Below are 25,296 nucleotides of genomic sequence, written 5' to 3'. Positions count from 1 at the left end.
GAGTAGGTTTTTTAAATAAAACTTTCATAGAAGTAAAGTTTCTAAAAGCTTTATAAAATTATAAAATTCCCAGGGTTTGCACAACTTTTTTAAATTTTTAATTATTTATTTTTATTTATTTATTTATTTATTTACTTTTATGCACAACTTTTGTTAGACTTATTCCAAGGTAGCTTTTATTACTCTTGTAGATGGTAATTTTAAAAAAATCATTTTCTGTTAGTTGCTGGTTTATAAAGACACAATTGATTTGCTTAAATAATAGCTTTACTGAGATATAATTCACATATCATAAAATTCACCCTTTTAAAGTTTGTATTTCAGTGGTTTTCAGTATATTCAGAAAACTGTACAACTATCATCACTAATATCAGAATATTTTCATCACCCCAGAAAGAAACCCTGTACCCATTAGCAATTAATTTTATTCCTGAATATTATTTTTGATGATATGGTAATTTGAACTGTTTTCTTAATTTTATTTTTGGATTTTTCATTGCTCGTGTCTAGAAATACAATTGATTTTTGTATGTTAATTTTGCAGCCTGCAAATTTGCTGAGCTCATTTATCAGTTCTAATAGACTTATGTATATATATGTATATATGTGTGTAGATTCCCTAGGATCTTCTATTTACAAAATCATGTCATCTGTGATAGTTTTACATCTTCCTTTCATTGCCTAATTTCCTTGGATAAAACCTCCAGTGCATGTGGTGAAAGTGGACATCCTTGTCTTATTTCTGACCTTACAGGGAAGTTTTCAGTATTTTACCATTAAGTATGATGTTACCTGTGGGTTTTTATAGATGCCCTTTATTAAGTTTGAGAAGCTTCCTTCTATTCCTAGTTGTTGAGTATTTTTATCGCGAAGGATATTGGATTGTAGCAAATTGTTATGTGTCTATGAAGATGATCTCGTGGTTTGGGGCCTTTATTCTATTAATATGGTATGGTTTGACTGATTTTTATATGTTGAACCATTTATGAATTCCTTCACTCCTGAGGTAAGTCCCAATTTGTCATGATATATAACCCATTTTATGTTGTTGGACTCTGTTTGCTCATATTCTGTTGAGGATTTTTACGTCCATATTTACCAGGGATAATGGTTTGCAGTTTTCTTCTCTTGTGATGTCTGTCTGGATTTGGTAACAGGGTAATACTGGCTTTAAAGAACAAGCTGGGAAGTGTTCCCTCCTCTTGCTTTTTGGAAGAGCTTGTAAAAGAGTGGTGTTAGTTCTTTAAATATTTCATAGAATTCACCAGTGAAGCCATCTGGGCTTCAGGTTTTCTTTGTGGGTAGTTTTTTGATGATTATGTCAATCTTTTTACTTGCTATAGGTATATTCAGCTTGTCTATATCTTCTTGAGTCATTTGATAGTTTGTGCCTTTCTAGAAATGTGTTCATTTCATTTAGGTTATCTAATTTGTTGGTCTGCAATTGTTCAGAGTATTCCTTTGTAATCCCTTTTTATTTTTACAAGGTTAGTAGTGATACATGAAGAGTTTAACCAACAGTACTATTAGAGGGAACAGGCCCCACAAAATTGACTTCACTTCTAACACCAATTGCAAATTTAGGCAGTGGGGGTCAGGGGGTGCGGAGTGGGGTGGTTTCCAAAAGAGTTTTGGCAATTCAACAGGACTCACAGAATTCACTGAAAGCTATTATATTCACGATTTATTACAGGGAAAGGACACAGGTTGAAATCAGCCACAGGAAGAGATGCACAGGGCAGAGTTTGGGAGAGGTTCAAGTGTGGAGCTTTTGATCATACTCTTTCCATGGAGTCATGGATAGCATTACCTTCTCCCACTTACAATGTGTGAAAATATAGAGTACCACCAACCGGGGAAACTCATCTAAGCTTTTGGTGTCTAGAATTTAGTAGGGCCTGATCACATACTGCTCACGTGAGTGCTAACCTTTAGTCTCCAGCCCTTACTAGAGCCCTTACCAGGGGCTAATACTTTATCTTTCAGAGATTGGAAATAAGACAATATAGCTAAAGGGCCCAGCAAACAAAGACACTCCTATCAGGCAGGACTCTTCAGAGACCTAGAGATCATATTCCAGTAGCCAAGGACAAAGGCCAAACCTCTCTATTGGTAAGGTTAATTCTTCACTATACATAATGTATCCTCTTCCAGTTCTGATTTTAGTAATTTGAGTTCTCTATCTCTTTTCTTGGTTAGTCTAAAGTTTGTCAATTTTACTGATTTTTTCAAAGAACCAAACTTTTGGTTTTATTGATTTTCTTTATTTTTTTGTACTTTCTAGTTCATTTATTTCTGTTCTAATCTTCATTATTTCCTTCCCTGTATTAACTTTGCATTTAATTTACCCTTTTTTTCTTGTTTCTTATGGTAAAAGTTTCAGTTATTTATTTTTTTTAGAGACTTCTTCCCAACAGGATGGAAATTAAATTAAATTAAATTTTATTTTAACTTATTTACTTTTGGTTGTGCTGGGTCTTCGTTGCTGCGTGTGGGCCTTCTCTAGTTGCATCGAGCAGGGGCTACTCTTCATTGTGGTGCATGGGCTTCTCATTGTGGTGGCTTCTCTTGTTGCAGAGCATGGGCTGTAGGCATGCGGGCTTCAGTAGTTGTGGCATGTGTGCTCAGTAGTTGTGGCACGCGGGCTCTAGAGAACAGGCTCAGTAGTTGTAGCACACAGGCTTAGCTGCTCCGCAGCATGTGGGATCTTCCCGGACCAGGGATCAAACCTGTGTCCCCTGCATTGGCAGGTGGATTCTTAACCACTGTGCTGCCAGAGAAGTCCCAAAAGTTTCAGTTATTGATTTGAGATTTTTTTCTTTTTAAATATAGATGTATACAGCTATAAATTTCCTGCTAGTCACTGTTTTAGCTGTATTACAGAAATTTTGGTATTTTGTAATTTGTTTTCATTCATCTCAATGTGTTTTCTAATTTCCTTTATAATTTATTCTTTGAACCATTGGTTATTTAGGAATGTGTTGTTAATTTCCACATATTTGCTCATTTGCCAAATTTTCTTTTGTTGTTCATTTCTGATTTTTTTTCATTATGATCAGAGAACATACTCAGTCCTTTCAAATGTACTGAGACTTGTTTTATGGCCTAATAGATGGTCTATCCTGGAAAATGTTCCATGTGTACTTGAGAAGAATGTGTATTCTGTTGTTGTTGGGTAAAATGTTCTACAGATGTTTGTTAGATTTATTTGGTTTATACTTGGTACATACTTGGTTGTTCAAGTCTTCTATTTCCTGGTTGATTTTCTGCCTAATTATTTTATTGAAGTTCTGTTGAAATCTTCAAGTATTGTTATTGAATTGTCTATTTCTCTATTTCCATCAGTTTTGGCTTCATCTATTTTGGGGCTCTGTGGTTAGGTGTATATATGTTTATAATTGTTATGTCTTCATAATGGATTGAACTTTTATCATTATAAAATGTCTTTGTGTCTAAAAACAATTTCATCTTCAAGTCTATTTTGCCTAGGTTTCTTTGGTTACTGTCTGCATGGCATATTATTTTTTCATCTGTATACTCTAAAACAATTTGTGTCTTTGAATCTATAATGTGCCTCTTGTAGACAGCATAGGGTTGGATCCAATTTGCCAATCACTGCTTTTTGATTCAAGTGCTTAATCTATTTAGATTTAATTTAATTACTGATAAGGTAGGACTTAGGTCTGCTGTTTTACTATTTGTTTTCTCTGTCTTATGTCTTTTTTGTTTTTCTTTTCCTCCATCACTGCCTTCTTTTATGTTAAATAGATATTTTTGGTGTGCCCCTTTAATTACCTCGCTGTTTCTTTTACTATGTTTTTTGTTATTTTCTTAGTGGTTGTCCTGTGGATTACGATTAACATCTTAACTTAAAACAGTCTAGTATAGTTTAATACCAATTTAATTGCAATAGTAAAACTTTGCTCCTGTACAGTTTCCTCCTTCACACTATTGTCTTACAAATTACATCTTTATACACTATAAGCCCATTAAAAATTGTATAATTATTGCTTTTAAATCGGGTAGAAGGGGAAAAAAATGTTTACAAAGAAAAAAATACATTCATACTGTCTTATTGTATATTTACCTACGTAGTTACCTTTACTGGTGTTCTTTACTTTTTCCCATGTGGATTCAAGTTACTGTGTAGTGTCCTTTCAATTCAGCCCGAAGGACACTCTTTGGTATTTCTTGTAGGGAATGCCTGCTGGCAACAAATTCTCTCAGTTTTTATCTGGGAATGTCTTAATCTCCCTTTCATTTTGAAGGATAATTTTGCTGGATATAGAATTCTGGGTTGACAGTCTTTCTTTCAGCACTTTGGGTATTTTGTCCCATTGCTTTCTGGCTTCTATGGTCTCTAAAGAAAAATCAGCTGTTACTCTTATTGAGTATACTTCGTTTGTGATGAGTTGCTTCTCTCTTGTTGCTTTCAAGATTCTCTCTTTGTCTTTGTCTCTGAAGTTCTATTTATTTTTCATTCATTTTTCTTTTTTCCCTTAGATTTGATAACCTCAATTGACCTATATTCAGGTTTACTGATTCTTCTGCCAGCTCAAGTCTGCTTTTGAGCCCCTCTTACAGATTTTTCATTCAGTTATTGTACTCTTCAGCTCCAGAATTTCTATTTGGCTCTTCTTTTTTGTAATAACTATCTCTTATAAATATTCTCTATTTGGTGAGACATTGTTCTCATAATTTCTTTTAGTTCTTTAGACATAGTTTTCTTTAATTCTTTGAAAAAATTTATAATACCTAAATTAAAGCCTCTGTCTAGTAAGTCCAATGTCTAGGCTTCCTTGGGGATAGTTTCATTAAATGACTTTTCTGTGTATAGACCATACTTTCCAGTTTCTTTGTGCATCACATATTTTGTTGTTTTTGTTTTTTTTTGTTGTTGAAAACTGGACATTTAAAATAATATGATGTGGCTGCACCCCAATGTTCATTGCAGCACTATTTACAATAGCCAGGACATGGAAGCAACCTAAATGTCCATCAACAGAAGAATGGATAAAGATGTGGTACATATATGCAATGGAATATTACTCAGCCATAAGAAGGAACGAAATTGGGTCATTTGTAGAGACGTGGATGGACCTAGAGACTGTCATACAGAGTAAGTCAGAAGAGAAAAACAAATATCATATATTAACACGTATATGTGGAATATAGAAAAATGGTATAGATGATCTTATTTGCAAAACAGAAATAGAGACACAGAAGTAGAGAACAAATGTATGGACACGAAGGGAGGAAGCAGGGGTGGGATGAATTGGGAGATTGGGATTGACATATGTACCCTATTGAAACTATGTATAAAATAGGTAACTCATGAGAACCTACTGTATAGCTCAGGGAACTCTACTCAGTGCTCCGTGGTGACCTAAAAGGGAAGGAAATCCAAAAAGGAGCGGATATATGTATACGTATAGCTGATTCACTTTGCTGTACAGTAGAAACTAACACAACATTGTAAAGCAACTATACTCCAATAAAAATTAATTTAAAAATATAAAATAATACCATGTGGCAACTGTGGAAATCAGATTCCCTCCCCAGGGCTAGTTGTTATTGCTATTGGTTGTTCATGTTGATACTACTCCTATTGCCTTTTGTTTGCTTAATGAATTTCCTAAATAAATTCTGTGAAGTTTGTATTTTTTGTCATATGTGGCTATTGAAATCTTGCTTGGTTAGCTTAGAGATCAGCCAATGATTAGACAAAAATTTCCTTAAAATGCCTTGAATCAGTATATCTCCCAGGCTTCACCAAAGGGTATTATGTGTATGTTTAGGCATGCTTTCAATTCTCCAGCAGGCAGCTTACACTTCTGCCTTAGCTTTCAATTCCTGCTTGTATAGAGCTTCAAGTTCAGTCAGAGGAGAGAGATTCAGGCCTTCTCAGGTATTTCCTGAGCATGGGCAGAGTGTGCACATGTGCATGACCTTCTAGCATCCTGGGAATATGTCAGAGCTTTTCAAAGCCCTCTATGGACATCTCACTTCCCAGTTTTTGCTTTGAAGTGTTTGGTCAGCTTTTTGTTTGCCCCAATTGTTTTTCCAACTCAGGCAGCTGAGATTTGAAATAATTGCCCCTGATTGTTTTCAACAAATGTCCTGGGGAGAAAGCTGTTTGCACTGAGCAAGCTCTGAATCAGGTCAAAGAAAGACAAGCCCTGTGAGTGGGGGTTTCGAGGAAACTGTCAGACATGTTGAATAATGATAATTCTCTAAGAATGAGGTTTTTTGAAGATTCCAAACAATTCTGCCCCCACCAGTGGTTACTACACTGCTGATTTTCATGGCTACTATTATTGTAAGGTTTTTTGTTTCAATTCTACTAGAGTTGGGGAGATGAGAACTGGAATAGATCATGTTAAAACACCACAAATCAGACTTCCCTGGTGACACAGTGGTTAAGAATCCACCTGCCAATGCAGCGGACATGGGTTCGAGCCCTGGTCCAGGAAGATCCCACATGCTATGGGGCAACTAAGACCATGCATCACAACTACTGAGCCTGCGCTCTATAGAGTCCTTGAGCCACAACTACTGAGCCCACATGCCTAGAGCCCATGCTCTGCAACAAAAAGTAGCCCCCACTCACCGCAACTAGAGAAAGCCCGTGTGCAGCAACAAAGACCCAATGCAGCCAAAAATAAAATATAAATTAATTAATTTTAAAAAAAACCACCACAAATCTTGCTGTTCTGAGATTCAGTTGTTTCTTGAATATATTCTCTTTGGATTATTGCAAGCCTCTGGTTAATTTTGAGTTTTGAAAAGTTGATTTTTTTTTTTGCCAATGTTCTTATTGCTCTTATGAAAGAGCAGAATTTCAGAGGACCTTACCCCACCATCCCAGAAGTACCACTACAATTGATTTTTGTATACAGTAGTCCCCCTTTATCTGCAGTTTTGCTTTCTGCAGTTTCAGTTACCCATGGTCAACTGTGGTCTGAAAATATTAAGTGGAAAATTCCAGAAATAAACAATTGATAAGTTTTAAATTGCATGCTGTGCTGAGAAGCATGATAAATCTCACACCATCCCACTCCTGCCTGCCTGGGACGTGCATCATTCCTGTGCCAGCGTATCCACGTTGTATATGCTACCAGCTCATTAGTCACTTAGTAGTTGTCTCAGTTTTCAGATAGATTTTCATGGTATCGCAGTGCTTGTGCTGAAATAACCCTCATCTTACTTAATAAGTAAAATAATGTATATAGTGTTTCATCATCAAGAAAAGTATTTACTCCAGAGTTTGGCAGATACATTATCAGATTTAGAAAGTTTTATTCCTAGTTCATTAAGAATTTATTTTAAATCCATTGACCATTGAATTCAGGTTTTGTTTTTTTTTCATAATACCTTCACAAGGCATTTCTTCTTTCATCTGTACAAGTACTGAGTAACATTAATAGATCTTTTAAATATTAAACCACCCTTGAATTCCTACGAATTCAAGGATGAATTCATCCTTGAAGAATATCCCCAACTTTGTCACAATATACATCTTTTTAATACATTTCTAAGTTAAATTTGTTAATATTTTGTTTGGATTTTTTGAAATGTGTCCATAAAGTATTTGGAAATATAATTTTCCCTTTTCATATTGTCCTTCTCTGATTTCAATATCAGTTTTTTTAAATTAATTAATTAATTAATTTAATTTTTTTGGCTGTGTTGGGTCTTTGTTGCTGCATGCAGGCTTTCTCTAGATGCGGTGAGCGAGGGCTGCTCTTCGCTGTGGTGCACGGGTTTCTCACGCGGTGGCTTCTCTTGTTGCGGAGCATGTGCTCTAGGCGCACGGGCTTCAATAGCTGTGGCACACAGGCTCAGTAGTTGTGGCTCGAGAGCTCTGGAGTGCAGGCTCAGTAGTTGTGGCACATGGACTTAGCTGCTACGCGGCATGTGGGATCTTCCCAGACCAGGGCTTGAACCCATGTCCCCTGCATTGGCAGGCAGATTCTTAACCACTGCGCCACCAGGGAAGTCCCTCAATATCAGTTTTACATTAGAGTCATAAAGTGAGTTAGGAGATGTTCTCTTTTTTCCTCCTCTCAAGGAGAGATTATATAAGACTAGAATGATCTAGTCTTTGTAAGTTTGGTAGAATTTACTGGTAATACTATTTGGGCACTTTATTTTCTTTTTGGAAGATTTCATATCACCTCCTTCAATTTTCTTAACAATTATAGGTTTATTCATTCCTTCTATTGCATTTTGAGTCTGTCTTTTTAGGGTATTTTTCTATAGCTTTTTCCATTTTGTCAAAGTTTTCAAATTACTGGCATAGAATTTTTATATTTTAATCTCTTTATGAGTATAGGTATATCCTCTTTATCATTGATATTTGTGCCTTCTTTTTCCCCCTTTAATCTCAGGAATTTATCTATCTTATAAGTTTTCTTCAAAGAACATTTTCACAAGAACCTCTCTGTCCTGAACAGATTTTTCCTCCAATTGCAGGGCTTGGCCCTATACTTGTGCTAGTATTTTTAGTTATATCACCCCCTAGATGTTTCTTAATTGTTGAATATATTGTTCAGTGTTTAATATATTGGACCCTTAAAGCTGTCCATTTATCTTTTTCAAAAATCTGAACATATGGCCAGCATATACTTGATTGATGGTAAAATTTAAATGTTAATAGCATACCCATAAAAAAGAACATTCTCAGTTTTATCTATATTTTATTATACTTTCCCCTTATTTCATTGATTTCTGTTACTATTTTTTATCATCATTTGTATTCCTACATATTTGGAATTTATTCTATTCCTTTTCAAACATAAGATGGCTACTTAGCTGATTAATTTTTAGCCCTAATATTTTTCTAATATGAGCATTTAAGACTACAAATTTCCCTCTATTTATCACCTTTACTGCATTCTATGTAGTTTTATATACAGTATTTTTACTATTGTTTGTTCCAAGTGTTTTAAAAATTTCCACTGTGCCTTCTTCTTTGACCCAGAGTTATTCAGGGGTTTTTAGCTCTCCAAAGGAAATCTTTTGTTTAACTTTAGTGACTTATACTTAACAACACTGTGGTAAGATGACAAGGTTGGTACAATTCAATTTTTTGATATTTTATAAGACTGGCATTTATGGGCTGGTATATTAATTTTTGAAAATATTTCATGTATGCTTGAAAAGAATATACATTTTCTAGTTGTTGGTTTGAATTATTTATTTGTTGAATCAAACTTTTGTTTTTTCAAATCTTCTAAATCTTTACTAGTTTTCTATTTTCTGCTTCATCTATCAATAATTGAAGAGAAGTATGTTGAAATCTCCTAATGACGATGTGTTTCTCAATTTTTCCATGTCGTTCTTTTGGTAATGCTTATGAACTTAGGTGGTTGATCTTAATCTCTGAGAAACTTGAAGGCCTAAACTGAGGGTACTTTCTTCCAGAAAAAAAAAATTGCATCTCCCAGAAGCTAGGAATGCTATGGACCTGGATGATTTTAGCCAGGATTCCTGGCTTAATGTGGGAGCTAAGGTTAGTTTTCCTTTGCTGCTGATCCCAGGCTTACCTCCCAATTACTAGCCCAAGTATGCAAGGCACAGCACAAAGTAAATTCAATTCAAATATCTGAGTGACAACTTTAGTTTACTAAAAGCAATAAAAACTGAAATATGTTTCCTGCTCCCAAAGAATTTATAATTTAGTGGCAGATAATGGAAGCTATTACCATTATAGATACTATTTTTTAATTATCTATTTTGTGCTAGATACTTTCACCAGGCTTATCTGACAAGCTTCTTGTGTCCTTGCCTGGACATTAATTTCTTCATTCATTGTTCAAATTGTTGAAAGTGCACTCTCAAGTTATTTCTTTTGTATCTTCTCTCTGGATTGTCTTCCTTTCTTGCAGGCCATTCACTCCTTTTCAGTTTGATTCAGTTACTCCATTTCTTCTGCCTATTTTATGTTAATCAGGTTGGCAAGTGACCAAAAACTTAACTCAATCTGACTTGACCAAAAAGAAAATGTTTTTGGCTCATGTAACCAAGAAATCTAAGGCAGTGATTCTGGCTTTAGGCACAGCCTGATCCAAGGACCAAATGATCTGGTCAGAGATATTTCCCTATTTATAGTTCTACTTTCTTCTGTGTTGATTTCACTTTCAAGCAGGTCCTCAACTCATTGAGGCAAGAAGATTGCCAGTAACTCCAAGGCTACATACTTTCCATAAGATCCCAGCTTCGTTCCAGGCAACAGAATTCCTAGAATGTTCACTTTGGCAACATAATTAGCTTTAAGTAAATAGTTGGTTTGGTCAGGTCTAATCACTGTGTGAGCCTTGACTGGCTGGATCTATTTCATATGCCTAATTCTGAAGCCTGGGGTCCAGTCACAGAACAGATAGAATAGAAAGCCAGAGTTTTTAAATGCTACAAAGGCCTATATAATTTATCCTAACTTCATCTCCTACTTTTGTCCCTCCAGGCTTATACCACTCCAGCTATACTGGCCTTCTTACTATCTTTAAGGATGTCAATCACACTTGCCCTTCAGGGTTTCTGAATTTACGTTTATCACTGCCTAGAATTTTGTTAACCCAGATATCACTTCAATGAAATCTTTGTTCAAATGTTCCCATATCAGGGAGCCTTTTCTGGACCATCCTAGATCAATCCTAGATCAACCTCCCACTTCCCACTCCTTACGTTGCTTTGTTTTTCTCCATGGTACCTATCTAAAAGAATATATAAAATAAAATATATAAAATAACAGCAAATACTCATATAGTGCTTTCTATGCAGCAGGCATTAGATTAAGCACTTTACTTGATTAATTTAATGCTCTAACAACCCTATGAAGTAAGTACTATTACTATTCCCAATTTAGAGTTGAGCAAACTGAGAACGGAAAGGTTAAGTAACTTATTCAGGACATGGCAGAGCTGGGATTCAAACGTAATCAGAATGGCTCACAAGTTTGTGCTTTTAACTACTAGACCACATTACCTCTTATTGTTGTCAGTCTCTCCACACCAAAAAATAAGCTGCATGAAAACAGGGACTTTTTATAGTGATATATCTCTAGCCCTTTGGCATGTAATAATAGATACTCAACAAATATTTGATGAACAAATAAAAGAGGATGCCGATATAGCCAGAAGGGAAAATGGATCCTTAAACATGTACTACACACAAGCTGCCCTAAATTAACAATGCAAACTGAGAGCTTATCTGTTCCAGTGGTTTCCTTATCATCTATGTGATGACTCAATCGCATAGTTCCAGCTAGCCAGTCCAGAATCTGGGCGTCAACCTTCTCTCATTTGCCATCATGTCCCATATCTAATCAATCTGAATAGCTCTGTATTTGTCCTCCTCTCTACCCTCACAGCCACTGTACCTTAGATCAGGTCACCAATCTCCCATGGGTTAATGCAATAGCCTCCTAACTGGTTTCCCTACTTTCCACCTTTTGGTCTCCCTTTTTCATTCTCCACACTGCAGTCCAAGTGATCTTCTGAAAGTAAAGCCTGGTCATTTTGCTCTTTTTCTTAAAATTCTTCTATGGCTCCAGATATATCACCCTCAGAATAATTTATCAAAGCATTCAAAACCTGTTCTAATCTCACCATTTTTGCCTCTTCAACTTTATCTCCTCCTGATTTCCATCACACACTACGCCCCAGGCTTAACGGAGTACTTGAACTTCTTCAAAGTGCCATCCTCTCTCATCCTCTGCCTTTTGCACGTTTCTGTTCCTTGTGCCTAGGTCTGGCTCTCCCATCACTTGGCTAACTGCTATTTGTCTTTCAGGTCTCATTTCTCCTGAACTGCCAGGGGCAGGCTTGTCATCTCTGCTATGTGGACCCATAGAACCCCAGTCTTACTTCTATCATAACACCTACATTGTAGTATAATTTGTTTGCCCGGCTCTCCCATTAAACTGTGTATGCTCTTGTGAACAGACACCATATCTATTGTGTTCAATGATATACTTCCATTATCTAGAATAGGTTCTGGCAGATACCAGGCAAATATATTATTTGGAAAATTAAATGAAGCCCCATTTAATTGGTGAAGATGTGCCTAAAGTTGTTAAACAATACAGCCCATATCCAAATTCAAGTGAGTCTGGTTCCAAAACACATGTACTTTAATGTACAGACCCTCTTTAAAAGAGGAAAGATAAAAATTCTTCTGGATCGCTGGGTTGATAAAATTATTTTATTTGTAATGTTACTTACATATGTACATATTAGATATAGTAATACTAAACAAAAGCACTACAAACGTTAATTTATAATTATATAATTGTAATTTATAATTAATTATAAATTAATGCTGTGATCAGATTAGTGCTGTCATAGTGAATATGTTTATCCTATTATATACTTTTTCTCTATTTAAACTAATATTGAATTTGTTTTTACATAGTTTAGAGTATGCCATAAAATCATCTGGTCTACATTTGTATAAAACTATCATTTAAATATTAAGTATTCATCCATATTCTTCACTAGCCTGCATCATTAAATCCATACTATTTGGTACCTGTATTAATTTTAATCAAATACAAATGCAAAGTACTTTCCTTTTAAAACAATGGTCATCCACAATATCCAGAAAATACTTTATCTATTTTAGATTGTCATTTTAAAACAAATACAAGATATAAAAAATTCTCCTACAGAACTAGTTATCCCTAACAATATATGCACATGAACACAAATATCTAAGACATATTTTATAATCTCATTTAAACAAATACACACACACACACACACACACACACACACACACCCAAGGCAATGCCACCACAAAAAGCAGGAGCCTGGGCAAACTTTTCAGACTCCTCCTTTTCCTCCAGAAGGATCTGAGACTTCTTCAACAATGTTCCTTAAGAGACTCTGGCCTTGTTCCAAACTTCCCCAGGGTCTCCTGGTCAGATAAACAGGACTGGGATATGACCAGGGCCAGCAAGTTCCACTAGGATAGTTCTGTTTACCGGAGCTCAGACACAATCAGATTGTTTCAAGTCCTTTAAAGTGATTTGGCATAAATAGCCCAGATAACTCCTCCTAACATTTACAACTTTCTAAGTAGCTGCTCAAGCCCAGAAATTGATGGAATCAAATCAGAACATGAAAGCACCATTATTCTTATGGCCTGGTAGCAATTACAGATTCATCTCCTTCAGAGGTTTCCATTTATTTTGACTATTCATCAGAATGGGTAAGATTATACCATGAAATTATTAGAAATACAATTTTCCACCCATTCCCATTCACCGACAGAGACAAACAAGGATAAGTGAAAGTCCTCAAGTGAGTATAGGACATATAGTACATTTCACCTGCAGAAGAGATATGATTGATGTAAGAGCCATTTCAAAGTTTCCCCAATGCCACTGGGCCCTCATCTCCCAAAGCATGATTCATCCTTGGTAAAGGTCTCTGTTGCTCCTGGTTGGTTCTGACGCCGGAATTTGGTCCCTAGCGTAGTTTCTGCTTTTGCTCTGGAAAATACTGTCACATCTCATAGTGTCCTTTGCCTGGGGTCTTTTAGATAGAGCTACCAAATTAATTCTCTTCCACAACTACAGGCTTTTTATAAGAATCACATTTGGTGTAAGAAAGAAAAAAAAAATCAAGCAAAATTCTTTGCTGATATAATGTCCTGAATTATACCCTTATACCCTCTCTTAATCTCTTAGATTTACTTTGAAAGGAACTAAGTGTGTGTACAAGTGACTCCCAAGCCTGTGGTCTTCAACAATTTTGCCCCAAAATGAACTCTGGAAACTGTACTTCCTTACACATTGACTATTAAACTGTATAAGTTTGATAGTTGCAAATATGTGATTTCTGGCATATTATATATTGTGTTATATGTGCATTAAATATATCGTTGTCAAAACCTTGGCACTTCGGCTCATTCAGTTTACGGAAAATGGCCACTATATAACTGGCCAGTCCTCACTATCAGAAAAGGTGTGACCTCACTTGAATTTGAAAGGGAATAGAATATGCCACCCCAAAATATGCCATTTGGCATATTGTTTATTTTGAATTAAAGTAACTTAAGAAACAGCCGGTACAAGATGGACACTCTGACCTCCTTTGTCCCCGATAGCAGGAAATAAATCTCCCATTCGAAAGTTACTCTCCCAGTATCAGGAGAATAGCAGGCATCCTTATTATCAGAGATAGTGAGTTTAGGGCCGAGAAGGCTATATAAACAAACCTTGTTACTTCTTCACTAATATGCCACCCAAGCCCAAATGCTTTGTCTTGTCAATTCTTCACAAATGTATTGTTTCCTTGTCTAAAAGGTATAAAAGCTTCCTGCTTAGGTTACTTCTTTGAGTGTCATATTTTTTTTCAGTAAATTTATTTATTTAGCTTTTTTATTTTTGACTGCATTGGGTCTTTGTTGCTGCACACAGGCTTTCTCTAGTTGCTCCAAGTGGGAGCTACTCTTCGTTGCGGTGGATTCTCTTGTTGTGGAGCACAGGCTCTAGGCACGCAGGCTTCATTAGTTGTGGCACGTGGCCTCAGTAGCTGTGGCTCGCAGGCTCTAGAGCACAGGCTCAGTAGTTGTGGTGCACGGGCTTAGCTGCTCCACGGCATGTGGGATCTTCCTGGACCAGGGGTCGAACCCACGTCCCCTGCATTGGGAGGCAGATTCTTAACCACTGCGCCACCAGGGAAGTCTCAAGTGTTATATTTTTATGGGCTCGCATATGTACGAAATTAAATGTTTTTCTGCTGTTAATCTGCCTTATGTCAATTTAATTATTATTTAATTATTAGACCAACCACAGAGCTTAGAAGGTAAGAAGGGGAAAGTTTTTCTTCCCTACAAATTCAAAGCAGTGAGTTGAAAAACATTCCTGTTACCACCTATTCCTGTCTCCTTCAAAATTCTCTCTCTGGAGCTATGCATTCTGGGTTTTTCCCTTTGTTTGGATTGTTCCCCAGAGATTTTTATAGCATGGAACAGCACACCAGAGTAAGAACAGGGATGAGTGAGGTAGTCTTTCTTTTGTAAAGAAGAAGGGAATAGATAAACAAGGACTTACTGTATAGCATAGGGAACTATATTCAGTATCTTGTAATAAGCTATAATGGAAAAGAATCTGAAAAAGTATATATATATATATATATATATACACACACACACACACACACACACACACACATACACACAGTATATGAATCACTTTGCTATAGACCTGAAACACAATATTGAAAATCAACTATACTTCAATAAGAAATTTTTTAAAAATGATGGAGAAGGGGATTTGCATGAAATGAGTCAGTTAAAGAAGTCCTGAGGCATCCAGTCTCATCTTAGGAGAGCTCATTCTAAGTTCAGGGTACATATGAAGCTGAGGATTTGCAAAATAATTCCATACCACCACTTGAAAATGAAGATTACCTGTCCCAGAACATTTCACCTATGTATGCTGAAGGTAGGATAATAAAAATATCTCCAAGATTTCTAAAATTTCCATTTGAGTTAATAGAAGCTGCAACATCTCAGTTCAAAGGAAACAATCTGGGTTCTGAGGTTAAATAGGAATGCTCCATGGCATGAATTTCACAAATTTTTTTCTGAATTAAGAGTAAAATAAACATTAAAGGTTAATTAATCTCAGAATATTTACACTTAAATTTACATACATACTCCGTGATAGTAGAGCTGTTTGATGCAGTTGGAACAGCTAATATAATACTTACTGAATGTGATTAAACTTTGAGCTTAGTTGCCGGTTATGGTTTCTCACAATTTCTTTTATTTATTTATTTGTTTGTTTATTTATATATTTTTGGACATGCCTCTTGGCTTATGGGATCTCAGTTCCACAACCAGGGATTGAACCCGGGCCACAGCAGTGAAAGCACCGAGTCCTAACCACTAGACCACCAGGGAACTCCCACAATTTGCTTTTTAAGGTCACAATTTTTGGTCACGAAGAACTGTTTCATCAGTTTTAATAATAACACTGTCTTATATTAAAAACTTTATTCCACAGTGTCAAAATTAAATTTAAAACTGCAAGTGTCTTCAGGAAGAAAAAGATTCAGAGAGAAGAAGAAAGGAAATAAAATACGAGCATTCAAAAGAAAAATTATGGATAAAAAAATTCAAAACCCAGAGGTGGACTCAACACAATTCTGCCAAATTACCAAATTCCTGTCTTTGTTATTTGAAATTTTTTATTTTGGCATGATTTCTAAATACCAATTTTCTTCACATTTTAGAAAGGACATAAAAATCTGAGGTAATAGTGAAGAAACGGAAGTTAGAGACTGTGTCCTTTGAAGTCCTTTACACTATACAGGAGAGTTTTGCTCAGTAGAATTCCAGATTATAATCTAGACTATAATCTATAAACATTGTTTTCTGCAATCCAAAGTAGACTCTCCAAAACCTAAATACACTATTTTTATTTATTAATATATGACTGATTTTGTCCCAGGGTTTGAAGCACAAATGTACTGACTACGTTAAAATAATAAACAAACAGGTATGGAGTTAGGGTTATGGTCATCTACATTACTCCTTTTGAATAGAAATGCTAGTATACCACTGCTGGTATCTACTTCACACCTAGTTCTTTGAGGCCAAGTTGGGAAAATAAGTAGTCACAAGGAGGAAGACAGCAGAGAAAGTTGTTCTTCCTTTTCTTGAAAAAAAAAAAAAAGTATGACTTGAACTGCTCACTGAAATATTTAACACTATAATCAGCTTCATAATTTTTAATAGTTTTATAGTTGGTTTTATGTAAAAGTATCTCTAGGTTTTTATGAATAAAGACTAGAATTTTACCTCTATGCTTTACTCATCATTCTTAAAGTTTTCATCCCAATGCTTGCTTCAGCAGCATATATACTAACATTGGAATGATACAGAGAAGATTAGCATGGCCCCGGCGCAAGGATGACACACAAATTCATGAAGCATTCCATATGTTTGTGGGATAGGAAGGTGGGAGGGAGAAGCAAGAGGGAGGCGATATGGGGGTATATGTATACGTATAGCTGATTCACTTTGTTATAAAGCAGAAACTAACACACCATTGTAAAGTAATTATACTCCAATAAAGATGTTAAAAAATATATTTTTCATCCCAAATTCAAGACAATTACATTTGTCTCCTTTTTCTTTCCTGTATACATAATTGTGTAATGTCCATCATGAGTCTGAACATCATTATTACTACTACATCTGAGCCCACTACTTCAAAGAAGTAACAAAGTTGTTTTTGTAAAGTACCTGATAATCCACAAAAGACTAATAAATTAAGTATTGTTTGTCTAACATAAGCATTACTTACACTAAGCACAGATAAATAGTTATTTGCAAAGTTGTTTTTGTTTTGCGGTACTCGGGCCTCTCACTGTTGTGGCCTCTCCCGTTGCGGAGCACAGGCTCCGGATGCGCAGGCCTAGCGGCCATGGCTCACGGGCCTATCTGCTCCGCGGCATGTGGGATTTTCCTGGGCCAGGGCACGAACCTGTGTCCCCTGCAACGGCAGGTGTACTCTCAACCACTGTGCCACCAGGGAAGCCCTGCAAAGTTGTTTTAAAGGGCATTTCTGGACACTAAAAAATTATCAAAAATGAAATTTTGTTATCTCAAAATACGATTATAGGTTAAACTTAAGTCTTTAAATGCTGACGATGTAAGTCCTAGAATATACTGTCAGTAAAACAAAAATCACTTTATAATACACTTAAAATAATTTCAACAATCTATTTCACTTTCCTAAAAAAATACAGTAAATTGTTAATCTGCTCCCCTTAGGGGGCTGTTTTCTATATGAAAAATGACAAACATCAGCAAGGTGCAATCACAACAGAGTGAGGTAAAATTGTGCATTTCTAATTTGCATCCTAAATCTGAATCATCAACCTCTAGAGGGGTTACTGGCAATTGGCATGACAAAGGCCTACACCTTAGAGGGAATTACTGAAGACAAGGTTTGGGGCTAATTTAAATAATGTAACTGATATTACTGGATCCACAAGAAGAGAGAATTCCATGGGTCACAGTAATTAGCCAAAAAGTTGCTCAAGACACACTGTTCCATTTAACTATGCATATGGGAACTTCAAAGACAGCTACTACCTTAGAAACTTACAATAGAGGAGAGAAAGTAAGCAAAAATAATACAAGTGTAAAGATTCACATAATACAAAAATTACAGTGGAGGGCTTCCCTGGTGGCGCAGTGGTTGAGAGTCTGCCTGCAGATGCAGGGGACACGGGTTCGTGCCCCGATCCAGGAAGATCCCACATGCCGCGGAGCGGCTGGGCCCGTGAGCCATGGCCGCTGAGCCTGCGCATCCGGAGCCTGTGCTCCGCAACGGGAGAGGCCACAATAGTGAGAGGCCCGCGTACCGCAAAATAAAAAAAATACAGTGGAGGGACTTCCCTGGTGGTCCAGTGGGGAAGACTCCATGCTCCCAATGCAGGGGCCCTGGGTTTGATCCCTGGCTGGGGAACTAGATCCCACATCCATGCCGCAAGTAAGAAGTCTGCATGCCACAACTAAGAGTCCACATGCTGCAACTAAAAGATCCCATGTGCTGCAACTAAGACCTGGCACAGCCTAAATAAATAAATATTTTTAAAAAATACAATGGAGACAAGGGATAGGTAGGATTTGAGGAGAAAATGGAATTTCTATGGACAAAGTCACGGAGAATCAAGAATGGGGTAGAACTCAGGATGAGTCAAAGGAAGAGGGAAAAAAGTTTAAAAGAGTTTAAAGATTAGAAGGTTACAGGTGGCCCTGTGCCCAACTTTTCATAGGCTGGGAAGCAAAGCTTGAGAAACTTGATGTTGTCTTGGGCAGAGTGCGTATAGCAACAGATCAAAGAAAAAGAGGAAGAAAACGTGCTCTCAGCTGCCGGGGGATCTCGCTGAGTTGCTTTTGTCTTGTGGGCTTCTGTTGGGATTGGTGTTTCCTCCCGGAGGACGGCTGCGTGTGCTTTGAGGAGGCTCACTCCCTGCCAGATGGGTGATGGAAGTCTAAACATGAGGAAGGATCTTGGTGCTCTGGTCGGGTGTCAGGCCTGAACCTCTGAGGTGGGAGAGCCAAGTTCAGGACATTGGACCACCAGAGACCTCCCGGCCCCACATAATATCAACTGGCGAGAGCTCTCAGAGATCTTCGTCTCAACACTAAGACCCAGCTCCACTCAACAACCAGCAACCTCCAGTGCTGGACACCCCATGACAAACAAATAGCAAGACAGGAACACAACCCTACCCATTAGCAGAGAGGCTGCCTAAAATCATAATAAGGTCACAGACACCTCAAAACACACCACCAGACACAGCCCTGCCCAACTGAAAGAAAAGATTCTGCCTCATCCACCAGAACACAGGCACCAGTCCCCTCCACCAGGAAGCCTACACAACACACTGAACCAACCTTACCCACTGGGAGCAGACACCAAAAACAACGGGGAACTGTGAACCTGCAGCCTGCAAAACGGAGACCCCAAACACAGTAAGCTAAGCAAAATGAGAAGACAGAAAAACACACAGCAGATGAAGGAGCAAGGTAAAACCCACCAGACCAAACAAATGAAGAGGAAATACACAGTCTATCTGAAAAAGAATTCAGTTATGATAGTAAAGATGACCCAAAATTTTGGAAACAGAATGGAGAAAATACAAGAAACGTTTAACAAGAACCTAGAAGAACTAAAGAGCAAACAAACAATGAAGAATAACACAATAAATGAAATTTAAAATTCTCTAGAAGGAATCAATAGCAGAATAACTGAGGCAGAAGAACAGATAAGTGACCTGCAAGATAAAATAGTGGAAATAATTACTGCAGAGCAGAATAAAGAAAAAAGAATGAAAAGAATTGAGGACAGTCTCAGAGACCTCTAGGACAACATTAAATGCACCAACATTTGAATTATAGGGGTCCCAGAAGAAGAGAAAAAGAAAGGGACTGAGAAAATATTTGAAGAGGTTATAGTTGAAAACTTCCCTAATATGGGAAAGGAAATAATCAAGTCCAGGAAGCACAGAGAGTCCCATACAGGATAAATCCAAGGAGAAATACGCCAAGACACATATTAATCAAACTCTCAAAAATTAAATACAAAGAAAAAATATTAAAAGCAGCAAGGGAAAAGCAACAAATAACATACAAGGGAATCCCCATAACGTTAACAGCTGATCTTTCAGCAGAAACTCTGCAAGCCAGAAGGGAGTGGCAGGACATATTTAAAGTGCTGAAAGGGTAAAACCTACAACCAAGATTACTCTACCCAGCAAGGGTCTCATTAAGAGTCGATGGAGAAATTAAAACCTTTACAGACAAGCAAAAACTAAGAGAATTCAGCACCACCAAACCAGATTTACAACGAATGCTGAAGGTACTTCTCTAAGTGAGAAACACAAGAGAAGGAAAAGACCTACAATAACAAACCCAAAACAATTAAGAAAATGGTAATAGGAACATACATATCCATAACTACCTTGAATGTAAATGGATTAAATACTCCAACCAAAAGACATAGACTGGCTGAATGGATACAAAAACAGGATCCATATATATGCTGTCTACAAGAGACAAACTTCAGACCTAGGGACACATACAGACTGAAAGTGAGGGGATGGAAAAAGATATTTCATGCAAATGGAAATCAAAAGAAAGCTGGAGTAGCAATTCTCATATCAGACAAAATAGACTTTAAAATAAAGGCTATTACAATAGACAAAGAAGGACACTACATAATGATCAAGGGATCAATCCAAGAAGAAAATACAACAATTGTAAATATTTATGTACCCAACATAGGAGCACCTCAATACATAAAGCAAATGCTAACAGCCATAAAAGGGGAAATTGACAGTAACACAGTAATAGTAGGGGACTTTAATACCCCACTTTCACCAATGGACAGATCATCCAAAATGAAAATAAATAAGAAAACACAAGCTTTAAATGACACATTAAACAATATGGACTTAATTGATATTTATAGGACATTTCATCCAAAAACAACAGAACTCAAGTGCTCATGGAACATTCTCCAGGATAGATCATATCTTGGGTCACAAATCAAGCCTTGGTAAACTTAAGAAAACTGAAATCGTATCAAGTATCTTTTCCGACTACTACTACTAGCTATAAGACTAGATATCAATTACAGGAATAAAAACTGTAAGAAATACAAACACAAGGAGGCTAAACAATACACTACTAAATAACCAAGAGATCACTGAAGAAATCAAAGAGGCAATCAAAAAATACCTAGAAACAAATGACAATGAAAACACGATGACCCAAAACCTATGGGATGCAGCAAAAGCAGTTCTAAGAGGGAAGTTTATAGCAATACAGTCCTACCTCAAGAAACCAGAAAAATCTCAAATAAACAACCTAAACTTACACCTACACCTAAAGCAATTAGAGGAAGAAGAACAAAAAAAAAAAACCCAAAGTTAGCAGAAGGAAAGAAATCATAAAGATCAGATCAGAAATAAATGAAAAAGAAATGAAGGAAACGATAGCAAAGATCAGTAAAGCTAAAAGTTGGTTCTTTGAAAAGATAAACAAAATTGATAAACCATTAGCCAGACTCATCAAGAAAAAAAGGGAGAAGACTCAAATCAACAGAAGTAGAAATGAAAAAGGAGAAGTAACAACTGACACTGCAGAAAAACAAGGGATGATGAGAGATTACTGCAAGCAACTATATGCCTATAAAATGGACAACCTGGAAGAAATGGACAAATTCTTAGAAAAGCACAACCTTCCAAGACTGAACCAGGAAGAAATAGAAAATATAAACAGACCAATCACAAGCACTGAAATTGAGACTGTGATTAAAAATCTTCCAACAAACAAAAGCCCAGGAGCAGACGGCTTCACAGGCAAATTCTATCAAACATTTAGAGAAGAGCTAACACCTATCATTCTCAAACTCTTCCAAAATATAGCAGAGGGAGGAACACTCCCAAACTCATTCTACGAGGCCACCATCACCCTGACACCAAAACCAGACAAGGATGTCACAAAAAAGAAAACTATAGGGCCAATATCACTGATGAACATAGATGCAAAACTCTTCAACAACATACTAGCAAAAGGGCTTCCCTGGTGGCACAGTGGTTGGGAGTCTGCCTGCCAATGCAGAGGACGCGGGTTTGTGCCCCGGTCTGGGAGAATTCCGCATGCTGCGGAGCGGCTGGGTCCGTGGGCCATGGCCGCTGGGTCTGCATGTCCGGAGCCTGTGCTCCGCGACGGGAGGGGCCACAGTGGTGAGAGGCCCGTGTACCGCAAAAAAAAAAAAAAAATACTAGCAAACAGAATCCAGCAGCACATTAAAAGGATCATACATCATGACGAAGTGGGTTTTGTCCCAGGAATGCAAGGATTCTTCAATATATGTAAATCAATCAATGTGATACACCATATTAACAAATTGAAGGAGAAAAACCATATAAGCATCTCAATAGATGCAGAAAAAGCTTTTGACAAAATTCAACACCGACTTATGATAAAAAAAAAACCTCCAGAAAGTAGGCATAAAGGGAACTTACCTCAACATAATAAAGGCCATATATGACAAACACACAGCCAACATCATTCTCAATGGTGAAAAACTGAAACCATTTCCACTAAGATCAGTAACAAGACAAGGTTGCCCACTCTCATCAATATTATTCAACATAGTTTTGGAAGTTTTAGCCACAGCAATCAGAGATGAAAAAGAAATAATAGGAATCCAAATCAGAAAAGAAGAAGTATAATTGTCACTGTTTGCAGATGATACGATACTATACACAGAGAATCCTAAAGATGCTACCAGAAAAATAGTAGAGCTAATCAATGAATTTGGTAAAGTAGCAGAAATGCACAGAAATCTCTTGCATTCTTATATACTAATGATGAAAAATCTGAAAGAGAAATTAAGGAAACACTCCCATTTACCACTGCAAAAAAAAGAATAAAATACCTAGGGATAAACCTACCTAAGGAGACAAAAGACCTGTAGGCAGAAGACTATAAGACAGTGATGAATTAAAGACGATACAAACAGATGGAGAGATATACTATGTTCTTGGATTGGAAGAATCAACATTGTGAAAATGACATTACCCAAAGCAATCTACAGATTCAGTGCAATCCCTATCAAACTACCAATGGCATTTTTCACAGAACTAGAACAAAAAATTTCACAATTTGTATGGAAACACAAAAGACAAAATAGCCAAAGCAATCTTGAGAAAGAAAAACAGAGCTGAAGGTATCAGGATCCCTGACTTCAGACTATACTACAAAGCTACAGTAATCAAGACAACATGGTACTGGCACAAAAACAGAAATATAGACCAATGCAACAGGATAGAAAGCCCAGAGATAAACCCACACACATATGGTCACCTTATCTTTGATAAAGGAGGCAAGGATATACAATGGAGAAAAGACAGCCTCTTCAATAAGTGGTGCTGGGAAAACTGGACAGCTATATATAAAAGAATGAAATTAGAATACTCCCTAACACCATACACAAAAATAAACTCAAAATGGATTAAAGACCTAAATATAAAGCCAGACACTATCAAACTCTTAGAGGAAAACATAGGCAGAACACTCTATGACATAAATCACAGCAAGATCCTTTTTGACCCACCTCCTAGAGAAACGGAAATAAAAACAAAAATAAACAAATGGGACCTAATGAAACTTCAAAGCTTTTGCATAGCAAAGGAAACCATAAACAAGACGAAAGGACAACCCTCAGAATGGGAGAAAATATTTGCAAACGAATCAATGGACAAAGGAATAATCTCCAAAATTTACAAGCAGCTCATGCAGCTCAATATCAAAAAAACAAACAACCCAATCCAAAAATAAGCAGAAGACCTAAATACACATTTCTCCAAAGAAGATATACAGGGGGCTTCTCTGGTGGCGCAGCGGTTGAGAGTCTGCCTGCCAGTGCAGGGGACACGGGTTCGAGCCCTGGTCTGGGAAGATCCCACATGCCGCGGAGCAACTGGGCCCGTGAGCCACAACTACTGAGCCTGCGCGTCTGGAGCCTGTGCTCCGCAACAAGAGAGGCCGCGACAGTGAGAGGCCCGCGCACCGCGATGAAGAGTGGCCCCCACTCACCGCAACTAGAGAAAGCCCTCGCACAGAAACGAAGACCCAACACAGCCAATCAATCAATCAATCAATCAATAGAAATGCTGTAGAATTATTTAAAAATATATATATACAGATGGCCAACAAACACATGAAAGGATGCTCAACATCACTAATTATTAGAGAAATGCAAATCAAAAGTACAATGAGGTATCACCTCACACAGGTCAGAATGGCCATCATCAAAAAAATCTACCAACAATAAATGCTGGAGAGGGTGTGGAGAAAAGGGAACCCTCTTGCACTGTTGGTAGGAATGTAAATTGATACAGCCACTCTGGAAAACACCTTAAAGAACTAAAAATAGAATTACCATATGACCCAGCAATCCCAATACTGGGCATATACCCTGAGAAAACCATAATTCAAAAAGACTCATGTAGGGCTTCCCTAGTGGCGCAGTGCTTGAGAGTCCGCCTGCCAATGCAGGGTACACGGGTTCGTGCCCCGGTTCGGGAAGATCCCACATGCCGCAGAGCGGCTGGGCCCGTGAGCCGTGGCCGCTGAGCCTGTGCGTCCGGAGCCTGTGCTCCGCAACGGGAGAGGCCCCAACAGTGAGAGGCCTGCGTACCGCCAAAAAAAAAAAGACTCATGTACCACAATGTTCACTGCAGCATTATTTACAATAGCCAGGACATGGAGGCAACCTAAGTGTCCACTGACAGATTACTGGATAAAGAAGATGTGACACATATATACAATGGAATAATATTACCCAGCCATAAAAGAAACAAAATTGAGTTATTTGTAGTGAGGTGGATGGACCTAGAGTCTGTCATACAGAGTGAAGTAAGTCAGAAAGAGAAAAACAAATACCGTATGCTAACATATATATACGGATTCTAAAAAAAAAAAAAATTCTTAAGAACCTAGGGGCAGGACAGGAATAAAGACGCAGATGCAGAGAATGGACTCGAAAACACCGGGAGGAGGAAGGGTAAGCTGGGACGATGTAAGAGTGGCATGGACATATATACACTACCAAATGTAAAATAGATAGCTAGTGGGAAGCAGCCGCATGGCACAGGGAGATCAGCTTGGTGCTTTGTGCCCACCTAGAGGGGTGGGATAGGGAGGGTGGGAGGGAGACACAAGAGGGAGGAGATATGGGGATGTATGTAT

At 37.4% G+C, this 25,296-nt stretch overlaps 1 protein-coding gene and 1 non-coding gene across 4 annotated transcripts in view; one reads left to right on the top strand and one right to left on the bottom strand.

The window, feature by feature from the left end:
* The window catches only part of LOC115859756 (monocarboxylate transporter 1-like), a 37,059-nt gene that overhangs the window by 11,108 nt on the left and 655 nt on the right, over positions 1-25,296 (bottom strand). The window contains exon 1 of one of the 3 annotated variants that reach the window (XM_060301205.1): positions 2,461-2,613. The exons of the other annotated variants lie outside the window; for them this stretch is intronic. The gene's annotated coding sequence lies outside the window, so the exon portion shown is untranslated. Of the gene's footprint in view, positions 1-2,460; positions 2,614-25,296 lie in introns of those variants that run through there. 3 annotated transcript variants of the gene reach the window in all.
* On the top strand, positions 16,855-16,961 carry LOC115859960 (U6 spliceosomal RNA). The gene has a single exon (XR_004042278.2). It is a non-coding gene; the product is annotated as a U6 spliceosomal RNA (small nuclear RNA).

This window comes from Globicephala melas, chromosome 1 (assembly GCF_963455315.2).
Source record: "Globicephala melas chromosome 1, mGloMel1.2, whole genome shotgun sequence".
NCBI lineage: Eukaryota > Metazoa > Chordata > Mammalia > Artiodactyla > Delphinidae > Globicephala > Globicephala melas.
This window is presented reverse-complemented; position numbering and strand designations above follow the sequence as displayed.